This window comes from Balaenoptera ricei, chromosome 16 (assembly GCF_028023285.1).
Source record: "Balaenoptera ricei isolate mBalRic1 chromosome 16, mBalRic1.hap2, whole genome shotgun sequence".
Taxonomy (NCBI): domain Eukaryota; kingdom Metazoa; phylum Chordata; class Mammalia; order Artiodactyla; family Balaenopteridae; genus Balaenoptera; species Balaenoptera ricei.
The window spans coordinates 110,207,845-110,231,708 of record NC_082654.1 but is presented as its reverse complement, the minus strand read 5'-3'; positions in this window follow the sequence as shown (position 1 = coordinate 110,231,708).

The following is a 23,864-nucleotide window of genomic DNA, read 5'->3' as shown; positions in this document are numbered from 1 at the left end:
GTCATTACAACAGAAATAAAAACTGTTTTTTATTTTAACTATTAATATTCATCAAATGTTAACGAAAATACCTAACAAATAATTATGAAAAACACATTGCTTAACTAACAAAGATGAAAGAGATGATCATCGCTGTGAATAATTAATCTGAAAAATAAAGAACATACCATTAATAGACTTAATTATGTCATTAAATATTTAATTTTACTTTCACTACTAAATTTTGTTTGCATTTTTCATATTTTAAATGTAAAAAGCTCCTTAATAAGATTTGTCGTTACGGCAACATCAAAGGCCAGAACATTTAAGTTTGACTTACTGTCTTCATCAAATTGGTCAAACATCATTTTATTTATCATTAAATGAACAACCCTCCTTGCAGTTTACTACACGTTATGCTTTATTCAAAAGGGGTTTAATAATTGATTCTGGGTTATACCCACAAAAACAATGTTTCCTAATGTCAAAGAAAATTCATTGCTTTCCTTTTACATTTTATTTTTTTCAGTGAGTATCACACAATGCCCCACATTTCCTACTGTTTGTGTAGGAGAATGTAGATCGGAGTCTGCCTTGCTTCCTTATAGAATAGGTCCTTTGACACCATTCACAATTAGATCATTCATTTCCTGAGAGTTGATCCCATCACTTATAACTCCCAATTCTGGGTAAATCTCATTTCACAGGTTTAAGGTCACAGCGAGTAAGTTAGTTTCCTGGTATTGGTGAATGGCACTCAAAACTCTCAGCCTCCAAATATCATATGACATCATTTATATGTGGAATCTAAAAAAAAGGTACAAATGAACTTATTTACAAAACAGAAGTAGAGTCACAGATGTAGAGAACAAACTTATGGTTACCCAGGGGAAAAGGTGGGAGAGGGATAAATTGGGAGATTGGGACTGACATATACACACTACTACATATAAAATAGATAACTAATAAGGACCTGCTGTATAGCACAGGGAACTCTACTCAATACTCTGTAATGGCCTATATGGGAAAAGACTCTAAAAAAGAGTGGATATATGTACATGTATAACTGATTCACTGTGCTGTACCCCTGAAGCTAACACAACATTGTCAATCAACTATACTCCAATAAAACTTTTTAAAAAATTAAAATAAAATTTAAAACAATAAATAAAAGCATAACAAGAGAAAAAACAAAACTCTCAGCCTCACCTTAGCACTCAGCGAAAGCTTCATCCATCTCAAGCGCCCCATGCAGGGCCTGGCTGGATCACTCAGTGGGCACAGCCAGCTAAGTACACACGGCACAAGGACACAGCCCCCATGGCTCACGAGAGCCAGTGGCGTGCATCCATCCCCATCCCCGTTCAACGACATCACACTGGCATCTGGAAATCAGCTATGAAGCATCTACACCAAAGACACTGGCAAATGATACAAATCGGGGCTCTGCTGCACACCAGAGAGCCCGTTGTTAAACACTTACCAGCACACCACTGCATACACCTACAGGGACCAGGACATGACACCCCACTTCTCTCCCACCGTCGTCTCCTGCCCCTTCACTACCTGGGTCTTGATGACCCGAAGCCCAGCTGGAGGAGTAGAGATGCTCTGAGGTTGCCAGCAGGCCAGGGTACCAAGAACCCACCTGGGCTTCGAGCATGTCTGTGCAGTGGGGCAGGTGAAGCTTTCTCCCCCTGCCGTCTGCATCTCCTGACCAGCTCCTATTCCCGGTCAGGCAGCTGAGGCAGTGGGGTGAAGGCCCACGCCCAGCTTTTCCTTTGCTGCCAGAATATAAAGAACTCTTTGTGGGGAGAGGAAGGCCCCTCCTTTCACGAACATCTCCTGATGGAGTCACTGCCCAGGAGCCTCTCAACCTGGGCTCTAGGGCTGAGAAGGAAGCTGGAACCAGGAGCAAGTGCCCAACCGTCCCAGCTGGGCCAGGATGAGGGCTTTCCCGGGATAGAAGGACATTCAGAGCTAAAACCCAGGATGGTCCAGGGCAGCCCTGGGAGGTGGGTCCCCTGCGGGGCATCTCCTAGCATCGTTCTCTGTGAGGTTCAGAGCAGCCCTGGGTGGGGTCTGGAGAGGCAGATCCACTGGAAGACAGATGTCTGTTTGGAAAGGCCTCTTCCTCCTCTGACAGCAGCTGGAAAGAATAGGAACAGAGAGAAGAAACCAGAAGTTCCCAGGAGAAATCCAGTGTTTCCATCCTTGGGCATAAATGAGGGGTCTGGAGTTCTGCCTTTGATCCATTTAGGAACTCAATTACATAACCTCCGGGACTTTGGGGTGGCCTGAGCCCCCAGAGCCTGGGAGAGGCCTGTGGAAATGCAGGCCCAGCCTCTTTCCTCCTGACTGCCAGGCCTGTGCAGGTTCATGGCTATTCCAGGCCTGTAAGGCCTCTCCATGTTTCCCAGTCACCAGACACACGCTTTTCTGGGTTTTCCTCTCCTACTCAGCTGGCAGTGCCTGACTCGCATCCGGATGGGGGGCAGCAAGGTGGCGTGTCATCCTGTGGACACCAGACGGGCCCATCCTGCCCCCCGTGGCCACCCTGGCCTGTGATTCCTTCCCTGGGACACGCTGGCCCTTTTTAGATGAGAGGTTGGAGTAGATGCTCAAATTGCCACTTTCACAGAAGGAACAACGACCAGAATAATGATGGGGCGACTCTCCCTGCCTCCTCACACTTAAACTTGCCCTAGAATGGAGCCATTCTCCATAATCTCCCGGTTTTCCCACCTCTGCAGGGAGTTGGGGAGTCAGGAGGCCCAAGGGGTGCTGGCTTAACGGTGGTGCTGAGGTGTGCACCTCACTCCGGAGGGGCTCTGCCCACACAGGGGGCACTCGGGCACAGGCTAACCCCAAACTCCCAATCCACCCCTCTCCCACCCCCTCTCCCCCGTGGCAACCACAAGTCTGTTCTCTATGTCTGTGAGTCTGTTTCTGTTTTGTAGATAAGTTTTTTTGCGTCCTATTCTAGATTCCACATATAAGTGATACCATAAGATATTTGTCTTTCTCTGTCTGACTTCATTTAGTATGATAAGCTCTAGGTCCATCCATGTTGCTGCAAATGGTATTATTTCGTTCTTTTCATGGCTGCATAGTATTCCATTGTGTGTGTGTGTGTGTGTGTGTGTGTGTGTGTGTGACATCTTTTTTATCCATTCATCTGTCGATGGACATTTAGTTTATTTCCATGTCTTGGCTATTGTGATAAAGGACACATTTAAATTTCCTTTTCTAAATATCTTACCATGTAGTTCATGACCATCAAAAGAAGGGCTCTTTTTTCCTTTTTGTAATTTGTTTTTTTTTTAATTTTAATTTTATTGGAGTACAGTTGATGTACAATGTTGTATTAGTGTCAGGTGTACAGCAAATTGATTCAGTTATACATATACATATATATATATTCATTCTTTTTTAGAGTCTTTTCTCAAGAAGGGCTCTTTCTTTTTTTTTTTTTTTTTTTTTAAGAAGGGCTCTTTCTGATTGACTGAGTCTTAGTATCATTCTGCGCTAGGAAAACACCCATCTATTAGCTTGAACTGAATCGGTGAAAGAAGGCCGATTCCTGTCCTTCAAGCCTTGTTTCTACTCTAGTGGTTTCCCACCATGTGAAGAAATGTACCATTCTAGTTTCTTCATTCACAGAGGCCTCGAGAAGATTAGATACTCAGGGGCAGACTGATAGACCCAAGCTGGGCAAGGAACAGGAAGTGAGCTACCCCCATGGACATCTGTTCTGTGCTAAACCTGCCACAGGGCTTTACCTTATTTAACCCTAAAAACAATTGTGTGACCTAACTAATAGCATTCCCATTTAGCAATGGAGGCAAACCCAGAAAGGTTAAGAAACTGTCTCAGAAAGGAACACTCAGGAAGGGATACAGATGTGTCTTGAACTGCGTTTGTCTGATTTCACTGGCCCAGAGACTGAGGTTGTTAGATGGAAATTCTCCTTCATCTTAATCACAGGAGGGCCACGGTTCAATGGCAGAGAGAAGTATTTGAGGTTGACTATCTGTTCAAAATGTGTGTGTGTGTGTGTAATTATTGCTCCCACAGTGAGACATGGCCAGTGGTTAGAAACAGTGCCTGAGCCAAACAGACCTATTTTCCATTCTTCTTTGTGTTCTTTCTTTGTTTTCTTCCTATGTATAAAGGAAAATGCTAGAGCCTCACTGTCTAATACAATAGCCATCAGCCACATGTGGCTACTGAGCCCTTGAGACATGGCTCATTGAGATGTAACTGTAAAATGCACACCAGATTTCAAAGACTTAGTATGAAAAAAGGAATATAAGAGATCTCATTAATAATTTCCAAATTGATTTTATTGAAGTGATAATAGTTTGTATATATTGGGGTTAAATAAATTAGATTAAAATTTGTGTTATCTGTTTCTTTTTACCTTTTTCATGGGGCTACTAGAGAATTTTAAGTTACGTTTGTGGCTCGAATCTTATTTCTATTGGAGAGCGCCGGTGTCTGCAGCACTGCGTTTGTAAGTCCTGGGATAAAAGATGGATGACTTGTTAAAACTCTCCTCAGCCGGAGAAAATGCTTTCATCCTATTAATACCCACACTGAAACAAAGTGAAGTTGGTTGTGTATAAACACAGCTTGGGCCTCTGCCGCCCTGGCCCACTGGGATGTGCTCAGGATACTGGCTGGGGCAGCTCACGTCTTGTCCAGCTGCACCCAGAGCTCCTGACACTCTGAAGTGTCTCTGCCTTAAACAGCACTATCGTTTCTTCCCTGAGCAAAGTGCTTCGTCATTCCTCTCTGGGAGGAAGGTAGGGGATGAAACCGTGACCCAGAAAAATAGCCTGATCTCACCAAGGTCGTTACTGAAGGTCACGACCAAGCCAAGCAGACCATGCGGTCTACTTCAGCGTTTACCGCCCTGAGCAGCCTGCAGATGCTTTTCTGGTCGATGATCTTAACTGCAGGAAAGCAGGTTCAATACCCAGGCTTGGGGGGAAAGGGATTACAGTGTCTGAGAGCCCCGACCCCTCCCCTGCTTGTAGCATTCCACAGTCTCTGGGCTCAATGACTTTTTTCTCTCCTCTCAGAGATGGAATGTGCTGGAGTATTCCCCTTTGATGATTTAAAAGTGTTGTGTGCCTTTTCCTCTTTCCTCTTTATATCCAGCCCTCTCCTTTCTCTGGGCTGCTTTTACACCCGTTTCCATAGCAACCACCTCTATTGCATCCCTGACTGTGAAGAGAAATCTTGCAGATGTTAGTAGGGATCCAACACCTTCCAGGAGCTATTTTGACTCCCTGTCTCCTTCTCTCCCCACACTAATTTTCTTGCCTTTCTTCTCCTGACAGCTGCCCCTTCCTCCAAGTACCTACAAGCCCTTGGGGATGGCTCCCCTCCTCCATGTGAGCCTGAGGATAAGCGGGGAGAAGGCTGGTGCTGGAAGAGAAGGCAGAAATCTCTAGGTCTTATTATAAATCTTAATTCTTCATGTGGCTTCGACACAACATGCTAAACATAAAAGCTCTCAGGGGTGGAATCAAAGACACTGAGGCCCTGAGAGCAATGGGGTTAGGCTCTCCAATCGCTGTTGGACAAGCGTCCTTACCGGAAGGCTGGCGGAATACACAGAGGCTGCCTTGGCCATCTTTACTACAAACCCCACCCAGCTCTCTCTCCAGTCCCCACTCACCTCTACCCCAGCCTCATGACAAGCTCATGACCGTACCTGTGCCCTTGGAAGTCTTCATTCTGTGTATTCCCCAGAGAGACCAGCCTCCGTTCCTTATCGGTTTGGAGGACAGGGCAGACATGCAAATACAACACACACACACACACACACACACTTATCACGGCTTTGAAGACCCCCAACAACTGAATCACCCACCTCCCTCCCAGGGCCAGGCTCAGCTGGCCATCTGGGAAGGCAAGGGGAATGGGTCTCCATCAGTGACCTCCCGAAACCGTTTGAAGATTCTTTGCCCACCATTCCTCCTTGGAACTGGACATTATTCTTTTGATTACACAAGCCTGACAGCCTCATCATAATAAACATGTAACTGAAGAGAACCTATTCCTTTCCAGCAGCATTATTTATTCACCTAAAGCAAAGGCTGAGCTATATTTAGCATCTGATGTCAGTGGGTTGTTTGGATTCTTGGAAACTGGCAGGAAGCCACCTCTCACATGATATATGAAATCACTGATAAATGCTTCTTTTCACCAAAAGAAAAACAGCTTAATAGATGCGGCCTTTTTCTGCTTTCCCCTCCCCTCCCTCCGTCTCCTCCACCATCCTCCCGCCCGCCCTCTCTTCGTCTGGGATTTGTCTTTCTGCGGCACAGCTCAGCAGAGCCTGTGAAGTGGAAATGAGTTGCTCAGTATCACAGATCAAAATGAGGCTGTTGGGATGCTGAGGATGGTTTTTTCCTCTCCTAGATCCTGGAAGGCTGCCAAAGCGCCAGTGAATCAGACACAGACGCACAAAAAGGCAAATCTATACAGCCGTGGCTTTATGGGGCCGAGTATTTATGGCGGAGCACAGCTCTGGGTTGCTGTTTTGCAGGCGAAAATGGGAAGTACATAGTGATTCAGGATTGCCATTAAGTGTGAAAACAGTCCCGGTACAGATTGTGTGTAATAAACCAAATAGAGGGAGAAGCTGTAAGAAGCTCTGGATTTGCCACCCTAGATCAGCCTTGGGCCCCATCAAGTTCAAGCTCTTGATTTGTGTGGTGGTTAATAATACCTGGAGCTCGGAACAAATCTTTCTGCCTTCGCTCTATCTTCTCTGCCACGCACTGGGTCTATCATACAAAGCTGGTGGAGGCGTTGGACAGGATTGTGCATGTGAAATTAAATTAATTCTCGCCCTCCTGCAGAGATCAGTTTATATGGCCCGAAGCACAGGATTTAATTACCCTTATCTTAGCTCCTGTAAGAACCAACATCACTACTGATCATGGATTCACCCAGCCCCTCTCACCATCAGCTGTAACGTTTAACTCAGGACCCGCAGCCGGAGCCAGGTGGATAGTCTGACGGGCCGTCGGAAACAGGGAAGCGGCACCTCCAGCAGTGGTTTATTTACATTTCTTTGTCCTGAGCTCCATCCAGTGACCCCGTGTTCTGACACTGGAAGGTACTGTGAAGACAAGAGAAGGGCTTGTTTTCAGCCCTCTAGCATCTTGGGTCCCTTCGTTAAGTTCTCCTCTATCGTGTGCTCTGTCAAGCAGTCCTGGCTGGGTGATACCGACCGTGGGCGCGTGAGGGACTTGGAGAGGTTCAAAACACCCACAGCAACAGTGCCTTCAACTGGCCCTTCTCCCACACCCACACATGCATGCAACGCTCCTCTTCAGCCTGGGTGAGAGAGGGAAACAAGAAGGAAATAGGAGGAAGTGTGAGCAAGCGAAATCCGCGCTCTTTGTGTCGCCGTCTTCACATCTTACTAGGCAGGGGAATCGGTGCATGGAGGGATGAATAGACAGATAAACAAATGGGCAGATGAATGGATGGACCCATTCCTCCATCAGTAAGAAGACACACAAAATAAACACTGGTTGTAGTTCGAAGCTGTTTTCCATTCAGTCCTTCAATTAGCATTCGTTGGGGGCTCCGTAATAAGAACTGCAGGTGAGTGAAAGTCTTTGTTTTCACTGGGATAATTTTGTAATTCTTAAAATGAGGGGTGTGGGACCCAGATGACCTGTCAGCTCCCTTCCAGACTCTGAAATGTTAAGGTTCTGTAATTGTGTGGTTCTGTGACTTTATGAGTCACCTGGGGTGAATTAACTCTTTTCTGAGAGGTAGCTGGCCTCCTCTCCCCCGAGGTGAGGTGAATGAGCTCTGTCTCAGACACAGATGCTTCTGGAACACTCCCTGCAGGGGCGACTGCCACTCGTCTGGGCCCTGAAGGAAACAGTAAAAACCCTTACTCAGGATGAACGTTTGGTCCCATTGAGAATACTGCTCGCTTGGGCTCTTTGTAGGGCCACATCGTGTTTATAATGACGATGATGATTTCTGTTTTATGCAAGGAGTTGTTCTTTTGGCCTGAGCTGCTTGAGAAGCTGACTACTGTTTGTATCAGCCCCAGATCTCACATAGAATAGTACCGTGGCCTCTAGCAGAGTGACACATGACAGTGACAGTAACCCACTCACCCATCTCTGGACGCTGGCCAGGGTTTTCCTAGCACTGGGCTGAAGCCATGGTCTGTTTTGTCATAGTACCTTGGATGGGGATTAGTAAGACCAGATGCAAGTCAAGACAGAGAGAGACTGAGACAGTTTAAAGACTTGATTATACTCACGGTTCCTTGGGGAGAACACAAGACACCATGCGGGGTCACATGGGGAAGCACCAGGTCAGTCAAGAGGCGGAGGGAGCTGGGGGGACCTGTGGGTAAGAATCTTTATGTGGTTTCCATGGCAAGGAATGGGTGAGGTAGGGCAATCAAGCTTAGATTTGACCAGCTGTGTTTGAAAGTGGCACCCTGTGAAATTCATGTTCACTGTGACTGTTAGAGTATATAGTTTAAAGCTATCTGAGGACTCCTAATGTTTATGGGTGTATTAGGCAGTGTGCTCCAGAGAAATAGAACCAGTAGTGCGTGCACGTGCACGCGTGTGTGTGTGTGTGTGTGTACAGAGAGAGAAAAAGGAAGAGAGAGAAAGATTGATTTTTAAGGAATTGGTTCATGCAACTTTGGAGCTTGGCAAGTCCAAAGTCTGCAGGGTAGGCCAGCAGGCTGGAGACCCACAGAAGAGCCAGTGCTGCAATTCAAGTCCACAGGCTGTCTGCTGGCACAATTCCCTCTTCCTTGGGGGCCATCAGTCTTTTGTTCTATTCAGGCCTTTGACTGATTGGATGAGACCCACCCACATTACGGAGGGCAATCTGCTTTACTCAAAGTCCAATGATTTAAACGTTAATCTCATCCAAAAACACCCTCACAGAAACATCCAGAATAATGGCTGACTAAATACCTGGGTACTGTGGTCCAGCCAATTTGACACATAGAACTGGCCATCACAATGAGAGTCACAGTTTGCTCAGGGGTACCTAGTAGGCCCTCAGGTGGCTATTAAAGCATCACTTTCCAGAAACGTATTTAAAGTTAATACACAATCATTGACTCCACAGAGGCAGGATATCTGAGGTGTCCTCACCTTCCCAACCTTCACCCAGGTAACTTCACAAGCACCTCCGGAAAGCACCTCATAGCTTACAAAACACATTCACTCCCAGCCTCTCCTTGATTCTCACAATGGCCCACGAGGTCAGCATTTCTGTCTCCATATCAGAGTCGAGGGAACGTGAGTGGAGAGGTGAGGTGACATGACCTACTGAGGTCAGACAGCTCACACGTGGAGAAAGCCCGGCTGGACTCCAGCTTCTGGTTCCAGATGACAGGACCTGGGTTTCAGTAGCAACTACTATGTGCCAGGCCCCACTCTGGATGCTTCCATACACTAATTTGCTCAGTGTTCTGAGCAACTGGGTGATAGAGCCATCACTCTCGGCCCAGGCAGGGAGGCTGAGGCCCGCTCACTGCATCTCGTGGGGCGGGCTGGGGTCCGAAGCCAGGCTGGGGTCCGCGATCCTAATCGTCCCCTCTTCCACCTGCCCCCCATCCAGGGCTAGTGCTACTCTCTCTTCCTGGTCCCCCAGCCAATGCACTGCTACACCCCCCCCCCCAGTCTATCTCTGGAAACTATTAATAATGATCTTGGTGGGCAGAGTACCTGAAAGCAGTAAGAGAAGGTTGCATAAAGATTTGGAAGGAAATACAGAGAAACCCCCAAAGTGGGACAAGCTATCAAAAGGATCGCATCACTTCTCAAAACATCCTATGTAGGATTGGTCCTGGGTGCCCTAGCTCATCAAGAGGGGCCCCGGGGCCTTGCTTCTCTCTGCAGCTTGCTTATCTCCCAGCAGGATCCCCTTTGCTCTGTCCCCATATTACTTACTGGGCCCCGGTCCCGTCTTCCCCATGATCTACCAAATGTGGGCAAACACATTCCTTCAATAAACCTGTACTGGTGCCAGGCACTGTGCGGAGGACCAAGAGGTGAGGGATGAGGAGGAATGTGGGTCCTGCCCTGAAGGCACTCACAGCCCGACGGAGAGGCAGACCTGCCAACAGGCGGTACCGACCCGATGGCAGGGAAGCTGGCCCAGTCGCCGCATCCGGCCAAGTACCCTGGGCCCACAGCACAAGGCGTCACCAGCTGTGCCCACGGGATGCCAGCAGCTCTGTCTGGAGGGGAGGGTTGACCTGGAGCTGAGCGGACAAGTCCACAGATGGATGAACGAGGGGAAGGGCAACCAGGTGGAGAGAACAGTGTGTGCAAAGACCCAGAGGCCCGAGAGCATTGAGTTCTGCTCAACTGGCATATATAACATATGTTGTCACGGCCAGGAAGGCACAAAAGGCGGGTGGGAGAGATCGTCAGCAGCCTGGTATCCCACCAAGAATGAGCTGGGATTTGTTCCCCTTGAAATAGCCTGCCTGAGCCTTATGCAATCCCACTGGTACTCCTGAAGCTTTGTGAGCCATGTGTGAAGGGCTCTGAGATGCTCCGGGTAGTTGTTAAGCCCTGGGAAGGAGCCTCAGGGCGTGCAGAGAGGGCTGGATGTTGGTTCCTGACCTCAAGGCACACACAGGCTAGGTGAGGAGTAAGAAACATGAAACATGACAGGCTACGGGCAGGAAGACTAATTAAGCGTCAGGCAGTATGGCCTCCATCGTGAGTGTGGTGAGAGGTGGTGAAGAAACGGGAGAGATGCTTCCACGGGCAGATTATAAATCAGGAAAAGCCATTGCTTCCTGCTGCTAAACTGGGTACAACCCTGTCCCTTGACCTTTTCCAGGAGCCTCTGTCCTTTTCCTTAGAGGATTCTCCAAGCACAGCCTTACCAGTCCTCATCAGCGTGGGTACTTTTTTCTTTTTTGGTCTGTACCCGCCCGCTTCCCCTTATCCAAGTGGGATTTTGCAACCTCAGCTGGACTTCATCTGAGCCTCACTGTGTTTAGATCTGGGTTTCAGATCCTCTTACTTTGCAGGGTTTCCTAAAACCACCCCAACTCCTCCACTTAACACAGCCTGCAGCATAAAGGTATTCTAACACATGCTTGAATAGTGGAGATTTCCATGTGAGGCTTCTATTACAAGTGGCCCTATTTCTGCGGGAGCCGGTCATCTGTTACGGAGCCCTTTGCATGCACTTGTCTGTGGCTGGTAGAGAGTTCCTTGGTCTGCAGCTCAGTGTTCCTAGGGCTGTTGCTTCAGAGCAAAGCAGTGCCTTTGCGTGTATCTATTACAGAGACGTTAACCACACGCGTGGCCCATCTTCTCCCTTACGCCGCGCAGCCAAGGTGATTGAAATGCGACATTTTAAACCCAAAAGCAAATTACAGCAGGGAATCGGTGTGAAATTACTATCCTCTGCTTGGGGTTCCTTTTTAAAAGTCAGGCAGCAGAGCCCAGGATAAAAGTTGGCCTGTCAGACAAGCCCATTCAAGCTTGCAATTCCGCTGTCATTTGCCTGACGGGCTTGTGATAAAGAACAAGGATAAAAAAATCTGCCAAAAATAGTGCCACTGAGAAACCAACACCCAGGCAAACTCAGGAGCCGACGCCGCCTCAGCTCTGCCTTCCGATAGGACGGTGGCACCAAGGACTTGTTCTTACAGGGATGTCGTGTGACCTCCCATTTCAGCACCAAGGAGACGTGGAGAGGAAGAGCCGCAAAGAGCTCCAACTGTGAATCCCCGAAGAATGGGAAGGGAGAACAAAGTTTACATTGAAAATCTTGACTTTCCAAATAGCATGTTGAGGCAGACCCACACAGACAGGTTTGCTACCGGTCTGGGACTCGCCTGGGGCGGCTGCAGCCTGGAGATTCATCTAGAAAGAATATAACGCTGAGCTTCCTTCTATTTGTACTTCTTCTGGGGCTTCAGTTCCCAGAGTGGTACCCTAGGGGCCTGAAGGAAAGAGACGCCCCCTGAGTAGCCGGGAGCGATGGGGCTCAGGCAAATGGTCCAACCCGCGTGCTCTGGAAAAGCTCACAACCGCGTGGTAGCAGGCGCTCTGGATCTCCGGGGACGCACAGCTCCTGCTCGGCCTGGGCTCTGTCACCGGCTCTTGGTGGGGAGGTGGCAGGCTGACTTCTGGGCTCTGTGGCCCTGCTCTTGGGGGTGAAACAGGAGGACACCCTACCTGCTAGGTGACTGAGTTTAACGCCCTTGGAGGTGAGGTCACGCCCATATACAGCATCAGATTTTGCTGTTTCAGCTAATGTTTATTGTGTCTCTGGGAGTGAGGTGCATCCTTGGAACTCCCTAACTGTCCTGACAGGTAGGTCTCAGCTCCAGTTTACAGGTGAGACCACTGAGACTCAGAAAGGTTCACTAATGTGCCCCAGTCCACACTGCTAGGAAGTGGTTGGTCCAGGAGTCAGATCCAGGTCTTTGGGACCCGAGTCCAGTGCTTTCCATCAGAGACATCTACCCAGCCTGCTTCAGAGGTGGCAGCTCCCACACAAACGGGGACCGTCGTGTGGTCCGCCTTCACCTCCAGGGTGTAGCATCTCTGGATGGACACTTTGTCCCCATCTTCTTGTCTTGATGTCCCATCACCCATTTGCCATGTGGAACCACTGACCAGATTATAAAGTAGCTGCAGGGAATTCCCTGGTGGTCCAGTAGTTAGGACTCAGCGCTTCTACTGCAGGGGGTGTGGGTTCGATCCTTGGTCGGGGAACTAAGATCCCACAAGCCTCGCGGCCAAAAATTAAAAATTAAAAAAGTGAAGTAGCCGCAGATAACGGGCAACCATAAAACCTGATTTGTGTCTGGTTGATAAAGACCCCCAGAGGAAACAACCACAGGAGCTGTGAGGAGTCCAAAGTGGTAAACGTTTCCCGGGAAGGACCCTTCCAGGAGGCATGGCTTCAGAGCAATCTATTTTCTTTTTCTTTTTTTTTTTTTTAAAGAGCTCCTGACTTATTTATTTATTTATTTATTTTGCTGTGTTAGGTCTTCGTTTCTATGCGAGGGCCCTCTCCAGTTGTGGCAAGTGGGGGCCACTCCTCATCACGGTGCGCGGGCCTCTCACTGTCGCGGCCTCTCTTGTTGCGGAGCACAGGCTCCAGACGCGCAGGCTCAGCAGTTGTGGCTCACGGGCCTAGTCGCTCCGCGGCATGTGGGATCCTCCCAGACCAGGGCTCGAACCCGTGTCCCCCGCATTGGCAGGCAGATTCTCAACCACTGCGCCACCAGGGAAGCCCAGAGCAATCTATTTTCTAACAGGCACCGAAGAACAGCAGTCATCGTCACGGGTATCATTGCCATCATCCTCGGCACCAAATACAAGACTTCACATCTGGTGGGTGGTCCCGATCCCTGGGACGTTAGAGAGTTCACAGGGGCCGGGCCGTCCCCACTCCTGCTGGCTGTCTTGTGTGTCACTCACAACTGCCTCTTGCAAACAGAGCATTCCCTGGGGAGGTTTCCCCGGGGACACTTTTCTTTGGCATCCTTAAACAGCTGTCACACTGTCCCAGTTGTTTTTCAAGAAGGAGGTCTCCAGAGTTTCATTGAGGCAGACTTGAACTTGACCCTGCCGTGTTGATTTGTTCCTTTCATCTCTCCCTGGGAAACGGGTGCCAAAGCCTGGGTGCCCATGGGTGGATCCTGGCAGCCTCTCAGCCTTGGCAACCCATCACCTGTTGTTTCCTACCCAGAATATGCGTTTGGACGTGTAAGGATTTCAGCAGTTCCTGCAAAGGCAAACTTCTCTGGAGGAACCTGAGATTTCTTCGGCACAGACCAGCTTCACACCCCACGGAGCAGTCTGTCAGCAAAGCGTTTAAAGGGGGAGGGGGCACATAAGTAACGCCTTAGGTAGGGTAGGTGAGGGAGGCCACCATTCAGCACTTGATCTTGAACTTTGTATTTGCCAAGGGCATTTAAATCATTTCCATTAGCTATTACTCCTGAACGCCTTTAGGAGGTAGGTAGGAACTGGTGTCCTCCTTTTGAGAATAAGGACATGGGGAAGGAAGTATCCCCAGGGACACGTCCATGAAGTGAGAAGGGTCAGAGGCCTTGGTGGGGAAGCGTTCCCCTCAGCCTCCATGCCCGGCCCCGTGTGCTTCCAGCAAGCCACTGGGGAGGATCTTTCTGGAGCGTGGCTTTCGTCCAGGAATCGTCCAACATGTTAGCTTTCTAAGAGCCAGGTTGAGGTCTTGGTCACTGTCATGCGGCACATGAAGGGCAGCCTCAGAGAGGTAAGTGCCGTGCAGTAAATCACAGAAGGTTGAGCAAACTGCTCTGCACAAAGCAGGCTCTCGTTCCCCAGCCACTCCCGCGCCAGCTTTGAAGCAAGACATATTTTTAAACACAAGCCTCGTACAGAAAATTTCCCTCGCATGTCCCCATAGCCTACTAATGGGGCAACTGCTGGCAACCGATACCACCAGCCCGTGCTCAGGGCTGTGTTCTCAATTTTTCTTTCTATTCTTGTCCCCTGGCATACGATAGGGTTGCTGTCCTGGGACACTGCCGGCGACTGACGAAAAAGGTTGCAGTCGGTTCTTGCCTGCTCTCAATTTCAAGACTCTCTGATTTCCGTTCAGACGCTGGGCCTGTAGGTCTGTGTCCATTTACCGAGTGCGTAACTTTTATTTTATTTTTTTTATTCTTCAGCCAGATTCCGTAAAACTGCCCGATGCTTCCTTCCCAGAAGGCTGGGGTCCCCCTGCGTCACCCTGGGCTGAGAAGGGGCTGAAGTCAGAAAGCCAGCTGCCCCCCAGTGCCTGAGAAAGCGGCCTCTGTGCTCCTGCAGGATTTCACAGCAGGATCAAGTGCCTCTTGTCCCTACTTTGCAAAATGAAAATAGCCATTTCGGGTCAACTTTGCTTCTTCCCATTGCTCTGATTAGGATTTCTTTCCTTAGCAAGAGAAAAGAAAGTCACCTTACGAGTCCTAATTAGAAGGAGTCCTCTACTTAATTTATTCAGGACAGCCTCCTGAAGTGTCCTGGTATGTCCCCGAATATTATTATCGTTGTTGTTGTTGTTGTTTTAAAGGAGCCATTTCTAGCCAGAGGCTGGAGGAGGTGCCCTTTGTCTGCCTCTGGGCTCTGTGGTCCTGGCTCTCACCGAGGGAACCATGCCTGCACTGCTGTTTATTTGAGTTATGTAATAGAAACAGCTTCAAGGAGATGGACTCCTCCACTTTTGTTTTTAAACTCCGACTTCACTTGCCCTCTGCAGAGCTTGGCGCTTGGGTGGTTTCCTCCAGCCTTCTCTGTTTTGCTGCTAGAAAACAAAACAGCCTGCCCTTGACCCTGCCCTAGGACCAGCCCTTTCCTCCCCAGACCCAGCGATGAAATGAGCCACTGCTGATGCTGACTGCATCTTCAAAGCCTCAGCCTCGGCCAGGGGCAGAGGGGGCGTCCAAACTGAGCAGAGATGAAGCGGTCGTGAGTGAGACTTTGTCTGTAGCTTCTTCACTGATTCCTGGTTCCCCCAAGTCAGGAGTCTCCCTAGAACATCTGAAACATAATTCCACTTAGCATACGGATTCAAACCTGACTTTTCAGGAACACAGCTGATGTGTAAAACACACGTGACTGTAGTTAGGAGGAAAGTTCAAAAGTCATTGCAGACATCAGTTCCACATTATTTTACTATTCGCATCCCCTTAAATCAAATATTTGCAAAGTGTTTCATTGCTCATTAGACCAGGCTCATGGTTTATCCCCCTAATGATGCCACACAGTGGAGAAAGCCTGCAGTCTTCTCGCTGAGTTTGGCTTGGCAAAATGGCATGCAAGGCACAGTTGGATTACAATATATTTTTAGTAACAGGTTTCCTAAGACAGCTCTCTAAGGGTTGAGTCACTGATTCCTTTATTTATACAGTTGTCCTAATGCAGATAACCAATATTTTCAGAATAGTTATTAACTCTCAAATTCCTTATGGTGAGATTCCCCCTCCATCCATAAAATTTCATTTTGCCATATTCCATCTTCCTCTCTAATCAGCCCAACACACATGCTTGCCATCTGTCTCTCGGGGGTCACCCACCTTGGGGTGAGAAGGATGCCCTTTGCATAACTGTGAGTTTGGGAGGCGGGACTAAAAGACAGAAAGCATAGAGGTTTGGAGAATCAAGTGCTCAGGGCGTGGAGGTAGGGAAGAGGGAGCCCGATGGCAGGAATGGCCTGGAATAGAGCAAGAAAAGCCAGGCACACATCCCTCCCCACTGGATTCCCAGAAAACTAGCAGAGAGAAAGAAAGGAAAGAAAGGAGAGGAGGGAGAGAGGGGAAGGAAGGAAGGAAGGAAGAAGGAGGGAGAGAGGGAGGGAAGGAGGGAGGGAAAGAAAGAAGGAAGGAAGGAAAGAAGGAAGGAAGGAGAGAAAGAGAGAGAGAGAGGGAAAGAAAGAAAGAAAGAAAGAAAGAAAGAGAGAAAGAAGGAAAGAAAGAAAGAAAGAAAGAAAGAAAAGAAGAAAGAAAGCAGGAAAAGAAGAGACATTATAGCAATGGGTGGGGGGCTGGGGGCTAGAACTGGAGATTTTTGCATCGAGAAATTCCTTCCAGTTCTACCCATTGAAGCCCAGCCAGGGCCTCTGACAAAGCCACACAGCATCCTCTTGTCTCCTCAAGCCTTTCAGAATTTCTCTGCATTTTTCCAGCAACAGCTGCCAACTCTGGCCCAGCCTCTCATCTGCCAACTCGCAACCCTACCCGCCCATCTCCCTGTACATTTCTCTCCTTCAAGGTCAAGTCCCAGTACACCTCAACTTGTCAGGGCTCTCCCGTGCGGTGAGAGCCTCGGCCCGCTGCGTCCCGGCGGGGTGGGTGGTGAGGGCGTGAGGCTGGAGGAAATCTGCTGGGGCCTAGGCTTTCTCACACATGTTTCAGATGTGCAGGGGTGTGATGGTAAACAGCGTCCTTGTCGCTGCCAGAGCCGGCCTTTCCACCCGAAGTCCTGTTCCCATCACCCTAGGGGTTCCAGTAATAGGGCGTAAAGCAAACAAAGAAAAACAGTAATCTGGGGTTCCAATTGCATTTTTTGTTTTTAGAAAATGTTAATGATAGGTTATGTGATTACCCTAGGTTTGGCTCTGCCCACTCTGTATTAAGCACATCTGGTATTTAGTAACAATATAAGTAGCAGGAGTTTTTTTGGCACTTGAAAATAAGCTCATCCAACGTTGCCATGCAGTTTGGAAACTCATCAGAAAGGCCAGCCAAACTTGTGGAGATACAAGACTTTTTTTGTAGGCTGGGCAGCTCGCCAGGACAGCTAAAAAATGTGAATTGGCTCAGAACTGCTGCCACGCAAACACTTCTGGAAATTTCTGTGCTTGGGCCCTGCCAAATCCATTATGCACAACACGAATTACAAGAGCTTCTATCTCTCCAAGCAGTTGCTTTTTGAGCTTAATTCTCCTGTGCACTTATGAAACATATACACACAACCAAAATGAGAAAAACACCTCCCCCCCCACCGCCAAATCCACTATCATTAAAGAAAAAAATTCTTTCCATCAGAGCTGCCAAGCTCACAACTTTTCCTGAATTAGGAGAAATAGCCTCAAACTTCAGTTTGAATTACATTAAATCTAACACGTGGGAGGCAACGGCGCTTCCTGGAAATTCTAGAAAGGAAGGATGTCTCACATCATGGAAACAGCCTAATATCTCCGTAGGAAAAGCAATGCAACAAAAGAACTTGGAAGGGGAAAAACATATACACCTTACATTCGGCATGTCCAGTAATTGGGATTTGGGCCTGAATTGGGATTTGAATCAGTCTGCGAAGCAAACCTGTGCACAGAATGTGCTTCTTCTGCGTGGAGGTCGCAGCCCTGCCTGGAGGTGTCTGGGTCTGCCTCGTGGTCCTGCAGGCCTGTCAGTCATCTGGCAGGATTTGAAGCGGAGGGTGGGCCCAGGAGGGCAGGCCACAGCGGGCCAGGGGGAAAGCAAGCAGGAGAGAAGCAGCCAACCTTTCAAGTCACATCCTGGGTCTGCCCGGGCTTCCCTCCCTTCCAAAGCTTAAAAAGGTTTGCATCACTTCTATTCTGATTCCAAACTGAGACTTGCCTCTTGCTTGTGATTCAAGGTACTAGATTACTCAGACTCTGCCCAGGATTGTTTTTAAGGGCCTGGAACTCTACTCTTATTCTCCAGAATCGCTGGGATGACATTATTCATAGGACACAGATAATAGCTACTATGAGATAATCATATTAGCATATAATGACACAGAAAGCACAGCTAAATCCTTCTGATTCCCACTGGGTCCAATGCTTTCTTGATACACAGCCCTTTTCATGAGAACTGTAAAGTCGCTGGAGGTCTTTTTTGTCTTAGATAACGGCGTCGATTTTAATAGGTCGAAACTCTAAGGTGTTCTAGCTAAGAGCTGATGGTCTCCACTATGTCATTTACACCGTGAATGAGTAACTAAATCACTACACTAGTCTGTGCCTCTGTTTCCCTCTCTGTGTCTGCTGTGGCCATTCTCCCAGGACAGGGGAAAGGTCGTGAGATTTGGCATCAGTCTCTGCCTTGGATTCCTGTCACTCTGTGACCTTCCTTGAGCAGCAATCTCCTGAGTCTCGGTATAGCAACCTCACTTGTAAAATGGGGCCAGTCCCATCTTGCCCCTAGCTCGGTGGTGAGGGACCAAATGTGATAACAATGACACAACTGCTTCACAAACTGTAGAGCAGCATACAAATGTGGGTTGCTAATAGTACATTTCCAGTCCTAATTGTAGAAATCTGATCACTTAAATTACCAGGAACGTGATATAGAGAGTGGAGGGAGGGGTCCTAGCAGTGCCCATGCATGTGCAATGGAACCCGGGGATTTATCGGGGTCGGCAATGAGAAGGGATGCTCGCTTTCTGCGGCTGATGTAGGACGACCTTTCTCAGTATAACCCTTCATTAAATTGTGTCCCCTGCTTCCGCTTCCGCTTCCTCTCCCTCTCCCTCTCTCTCCCTCCCGTCCTCTCACTTTTCTTTCTTTTAGGAATCAGTTGGTAGCAATCACTCTTAATGTGCCGTTGGACTAGATTGACCTAAGATTGAAGGTGAAGTTGCCAGTGCTAATCAGATTTCCTTTCCCATCGTGAACTGCATCCCAGAACCGTCGTTCACACGAAGCAGTTAAACAGGTTTGGACTTTCCACAAAAAAAAAAAGGAAAAAAAAGTGCTGGGGCCCCAAGAAAGCACTCTTGGCCTCATTTCTATCTGGCTCACATTGTCTGTCCTGTTCTTTCTTAAATTTGGATTACAGGACACATTTTTCTCAGTTTCCTTTTCTCATGTTCCTGGATCTTTGTTGTAGAATTGTAGGAAACACAGAGTCAGGGGAGTCAGCCAGAAAGGATCTCTCCCTTCCCGGGAAGGTCTGGGACTCCACCTCGGACACCACGTGTGCGCGGCGCCTGCCTTCCCACGGCCTCCCGCCTCCTCTCCCCCGTGACGGTCGTTGTTTTCTTCGTGATGGCCATCACTGGGGGATTTTAAATCCTGATTAGTTCAAGGGCTTTTTCCTTTCTCAGTTTGAAGACAGTCCCCCTCCCCGCTCCCCGGGAAGCCGGGCCCCACCTGGTCTCTGTGCTCTGGGGCTGCCCAGGAAAGATCCAGAGCTTGTGAATCAGAGTGAGTCCAGCCACAGTGGAAGCGTGGACAGAAAGGAGCACAGAAGGCCACTGATTGGCCACTGCAGAGGGAGAGGATGGAGGCTGGGGCTGGGGGAGGGGAGGGAGGCAACTGCCGCGCCAGCCACTGCCACGCCGGCCACTGCCACGCCGGGCAAAGACAGTGCCACCAGGCAGGCGCACAGCTCACTCACAGCACAAGGGCGGCTTTGCCTGTCCAGCGCCCCAGAGGCCAGGTACTGTCTACCTGTTCAAACCAGCAGGCACCAAAGTTAGTGAGGTCACCAGGATGCCCATGGAATTTTCTGGAATCAGAATCAGACTGTGAAGCATTCCCCTGACGTTGTAACACCCAGCCAGTCACTCCTGTCTTTACCTTTTAGGTTCACCTCTGTGAATCATAATCATAAATATTCATGGACCACCCTTCCTTTCTCGGCATGTCAATGTGAACTATCTTCATTCTCGTGGGAGCCCTATCACCGTTTTGCTGTGAGGTAGGCAACATAATTATCCCTAATTTTCAACTGAGCGGATGAAAGCTTGGGTGGGCAAAGCGGCCTGGCCAAGCTCACAAACTGTAGTAAGTGGGGGGCTGCTATTCGGGGCATCCTGTAAAGTCACCACATGATCACTGCCCGGGGCTTTGCACTGTTCACTTCTCACCCCCGTCCTGTTGCATTAATATTAGTTTTGCATTCGATGTCAAAATGGTCTCCATACGGGGTTACACACAGAAACGAATATTCTCAGTTCCTCCTACCCGTGGGCTCAGCTGTGTGCTGTGCTGTGTCACTGGCCTTGTCCCCCCAGGTGTACGGTGAGTCCTCAGAGCAGGTCTGGGATGCCCTCCACCTGGCCAGGCTTCCTCTCACTCCCCTGCCTCATTCCACTCACTAGGCATCACCGCCACTGCAAGAAAAGTCCGCACTAACGAAGTTAGTATTAGAAAGGATCACTAAAATGTAACCTTTCAGGTCAAATCCATGGATAAGTGATGAATGCACAAACCATTCCATCTGACTTTTTTTTAATTCATTTTTTTGTTGAAGTATAGTTGACTTACAGTGTGGTGTTCATCTCTGCTGTGCAGTAAAGTGACTCAGTTATACCCATATATACATTCCTTTTCATATTCTTTTCCAAATTATGGTTTATCACAGGATATTGAATATAGTTCCCTGTGCTATAAGTAGGACCTTGTTGCTTTTCCATCCTATATGTAATAGTTTGCATCTGCTAACCCCAAACTCCCAATCCACCCCTCCCCCAACCCCCTCCCCTTGGCAACCACAACTCTGTTCTCTATGCCATCTGACAGTTTTATTTATTTATTTTATTTATTTATTTTTGGCTACATTGGGTCCTCGTTGCTGTGTGCGGGTTTTCTCTAGTTGCGGCGAGCAGGGGCTACTCTTTTTTTTTTTTTTTTTTTAATAATTCAATTAATCGTTTAATCTTTTTTTATATATATATATTTTTTTATTAATTTATTTATATTTATTTTTGACTGTGTTGGGTCTTCACTTCTGTGTGAGGGGTTTCTCTAGTTGTGGCAAGTGGGGGCCACTCTTCATCGCGGTGCGCGGGCCTCTCACTATCGCGGCCTCTCTTGTTGCGGAGCACAGGCTCCAGACGCGCAGGCTCAGTAGTTGTGGCTCACGGGCCCAGTTGCTCCACGGCATGTGGGATCTTCCCAGACCAGGGCTCGAACCCGTGTCCCCTGCATTGGCAGGCGGATTCTCAACCACTGCGCCACCAGGGAAGCCCGGGGCTACTCTTTGTTGCGGTGAACGGGCTTCTCATTGCGGTGGCTTCTCATTGCGGTATCTTCTCTTGCTGCGGAGCACGGGCTCTAGGTGTGCGGGCTTCAGTAGTTGTGGCACATGGACTCAGTAGTTGTGGCTCACGGGCTCTAGAGCACAGGCTCAGTAGTTGTGGCTCACGGGCCTAGTTGCTCCACGGCATGTGGGATCTTCCCGGACCAGGGCTCGAACCCATGTCCCCTGCATTGGCAAGCGGATTCTTTTTTTTTTTTTTTACTATTTCTTTTTTTTTTTTTTAACGTCTTTATTGGAGTATAATTGCTTTACAATGGTGTGTTAGTTTCTGCTGTATAATGAAGTGAATCAGCTATATGTATACATATATCCCTATATCCCGTCCCTCTTGCGTCTCCCTCCCACCCTCCCTATCCCACCCCTCTAGGTGGTCACAAAGCACCGAGCTGATCTCCCTGTGCTATGCGGCTGCTTCCCACTAGCTATCTGTTTTACGTTTGGTAGTGTATATATGTCCATGCCACTCTCTCACTTTGTCACAGCTTACCCTTCCCCCTCCCCATATCCTCAAGTCCATTCTCTAGTAGGTCTGTCTTTATTCCCGTCTTACCCCTAGGTTCTTCATGACCTTTTTTTTTTTTTTTCTTATATTCCATATATATGTGTTAGCATACGGTATTTGTTTTTCTCTTTCTGACTTACTTCACTCTGTATGACAGACTCTAGGTCCATCCACCTCACTACAAATAACTCAATTTCATTTCTTTTTATGGCTGAGTAATATTCCATTGTATATATGTACCACATCTTCTTTATCCATTCATCTCTCGATGGACACTTAGGTTGCTTCCGTGTCCCGGCTATTGTAAATAGTGCTGCAGTGAACATTGTGGTACATGACTCTTTTTTAATTATGGTTTTCTCAGGGTATATGCCCAGTAGTGGGATTTCTGGGTCGTATGGTAGTTCTATTTTTAGTTTTTTAAGGAACCTCCATACTGTTCTCCATAGTGGCTGTATCAATTTACATTGCCACCAACAGTGCAAGAGGGTTCCCTTTTCTCCACACCCTCTCCAGCATTTATTGTTTCTAGATTTTTTGATGATGGCCATTCTGACCGGTGTGAGATGATATCTCATTGTAGTTTTGATTTGGCAGGCGGATTCTTAACCACTGCGCCACCAGGGAAGCACCCTCCATCTGACAGTTTTAAAGTGAACATTATTTTCCAGAGCAGATGCCACTTTTGTATATTTGCTATTTGCTGAGTACCTACTATGTGCCTACTGTGTTCCTATTAATCCAGGCACTGTTTCAGGCACTGCCTCAAAGTGTCTACATGCTTAGGGGATGAATGGGCACCTATGGAAATCCTGGTGTTCCAGAGAAATCTTTTCCTGTGATTTGGCACAGAACCCAACTCTTCCTCTCCAAGGTGACAGCTCGGGCTGTAGGAGAAATTTAAAATGCTTTGGAAGGAGAAGGGGAAGCTGGGACGAAGTGAGAGAGTGGCATGGACGTATATACACTACCAAATGTGAAATAGCTAGCTAGTGGGAAGTAGCCGCATAGCACAGGGAGATCAGCTCGGTGCTTTGTGACCACCTAGAGGGGTGGGATAGGGAGGGTGGGAGGGAGACGCAGGAGGGAGCGGATATGGGGATATATGTATACGTATAGCTGATTCACTTCGTTATACAGCAGAAACTAACACAACATTGTAAAGCAATTATACTCCAATAAAGATGAAAAAGAAAATGCCTTCTTGGAATAGTTATCTGATGTTTCTAAATGTGATTGATAATGGTACTAAAAGGATCTTCCTATAAGCAGTTGGTTGAGCTACTGTGTGTATGAGACAAGGACAGACAGGGATAGAAGATACAGCTGTCACTATTGTTTCTAAATGACAAGACTGCTTTTATTACCATGGTATAATTATTAGCGTTACATATCACCTCTATATCTTATTTATGTAATGCTCCAAGAAGTTAAAAAAAAATTTTTTTTTTTTTTTTTACAAATCTTAGGTTTTACAGATACTTAACTATATTCTCTTGAGTAGTAACCCCTTCCTAGATCATAAGTGCACTCAATTTGTGCTGTGGAACAAATTACCACAAATTTAGCAGCCTAAAGCCACATACATTTATGACCTCACAGCTACCACAAGTTAGCTGTGTCCTCTGCCCAGGGTCTCAGGAGCCTGCCATCAGCCTGTCACCTGGAGCTGGGGTCCCGGCCAGACTCAGCATCTTCGGCCAAGTTCACAGGGCAGAATTCATTTCCGTGAAGGTGTAGATCTCCTGGCAGTTTGTCTACAAGGCCAGCAAGGGAGAGAGAGAACATGCTGCTTTGAGTCTCTGACCTCTAGACCTTCTTTTAAAGGGCTCATCTGATTAGGTCAGA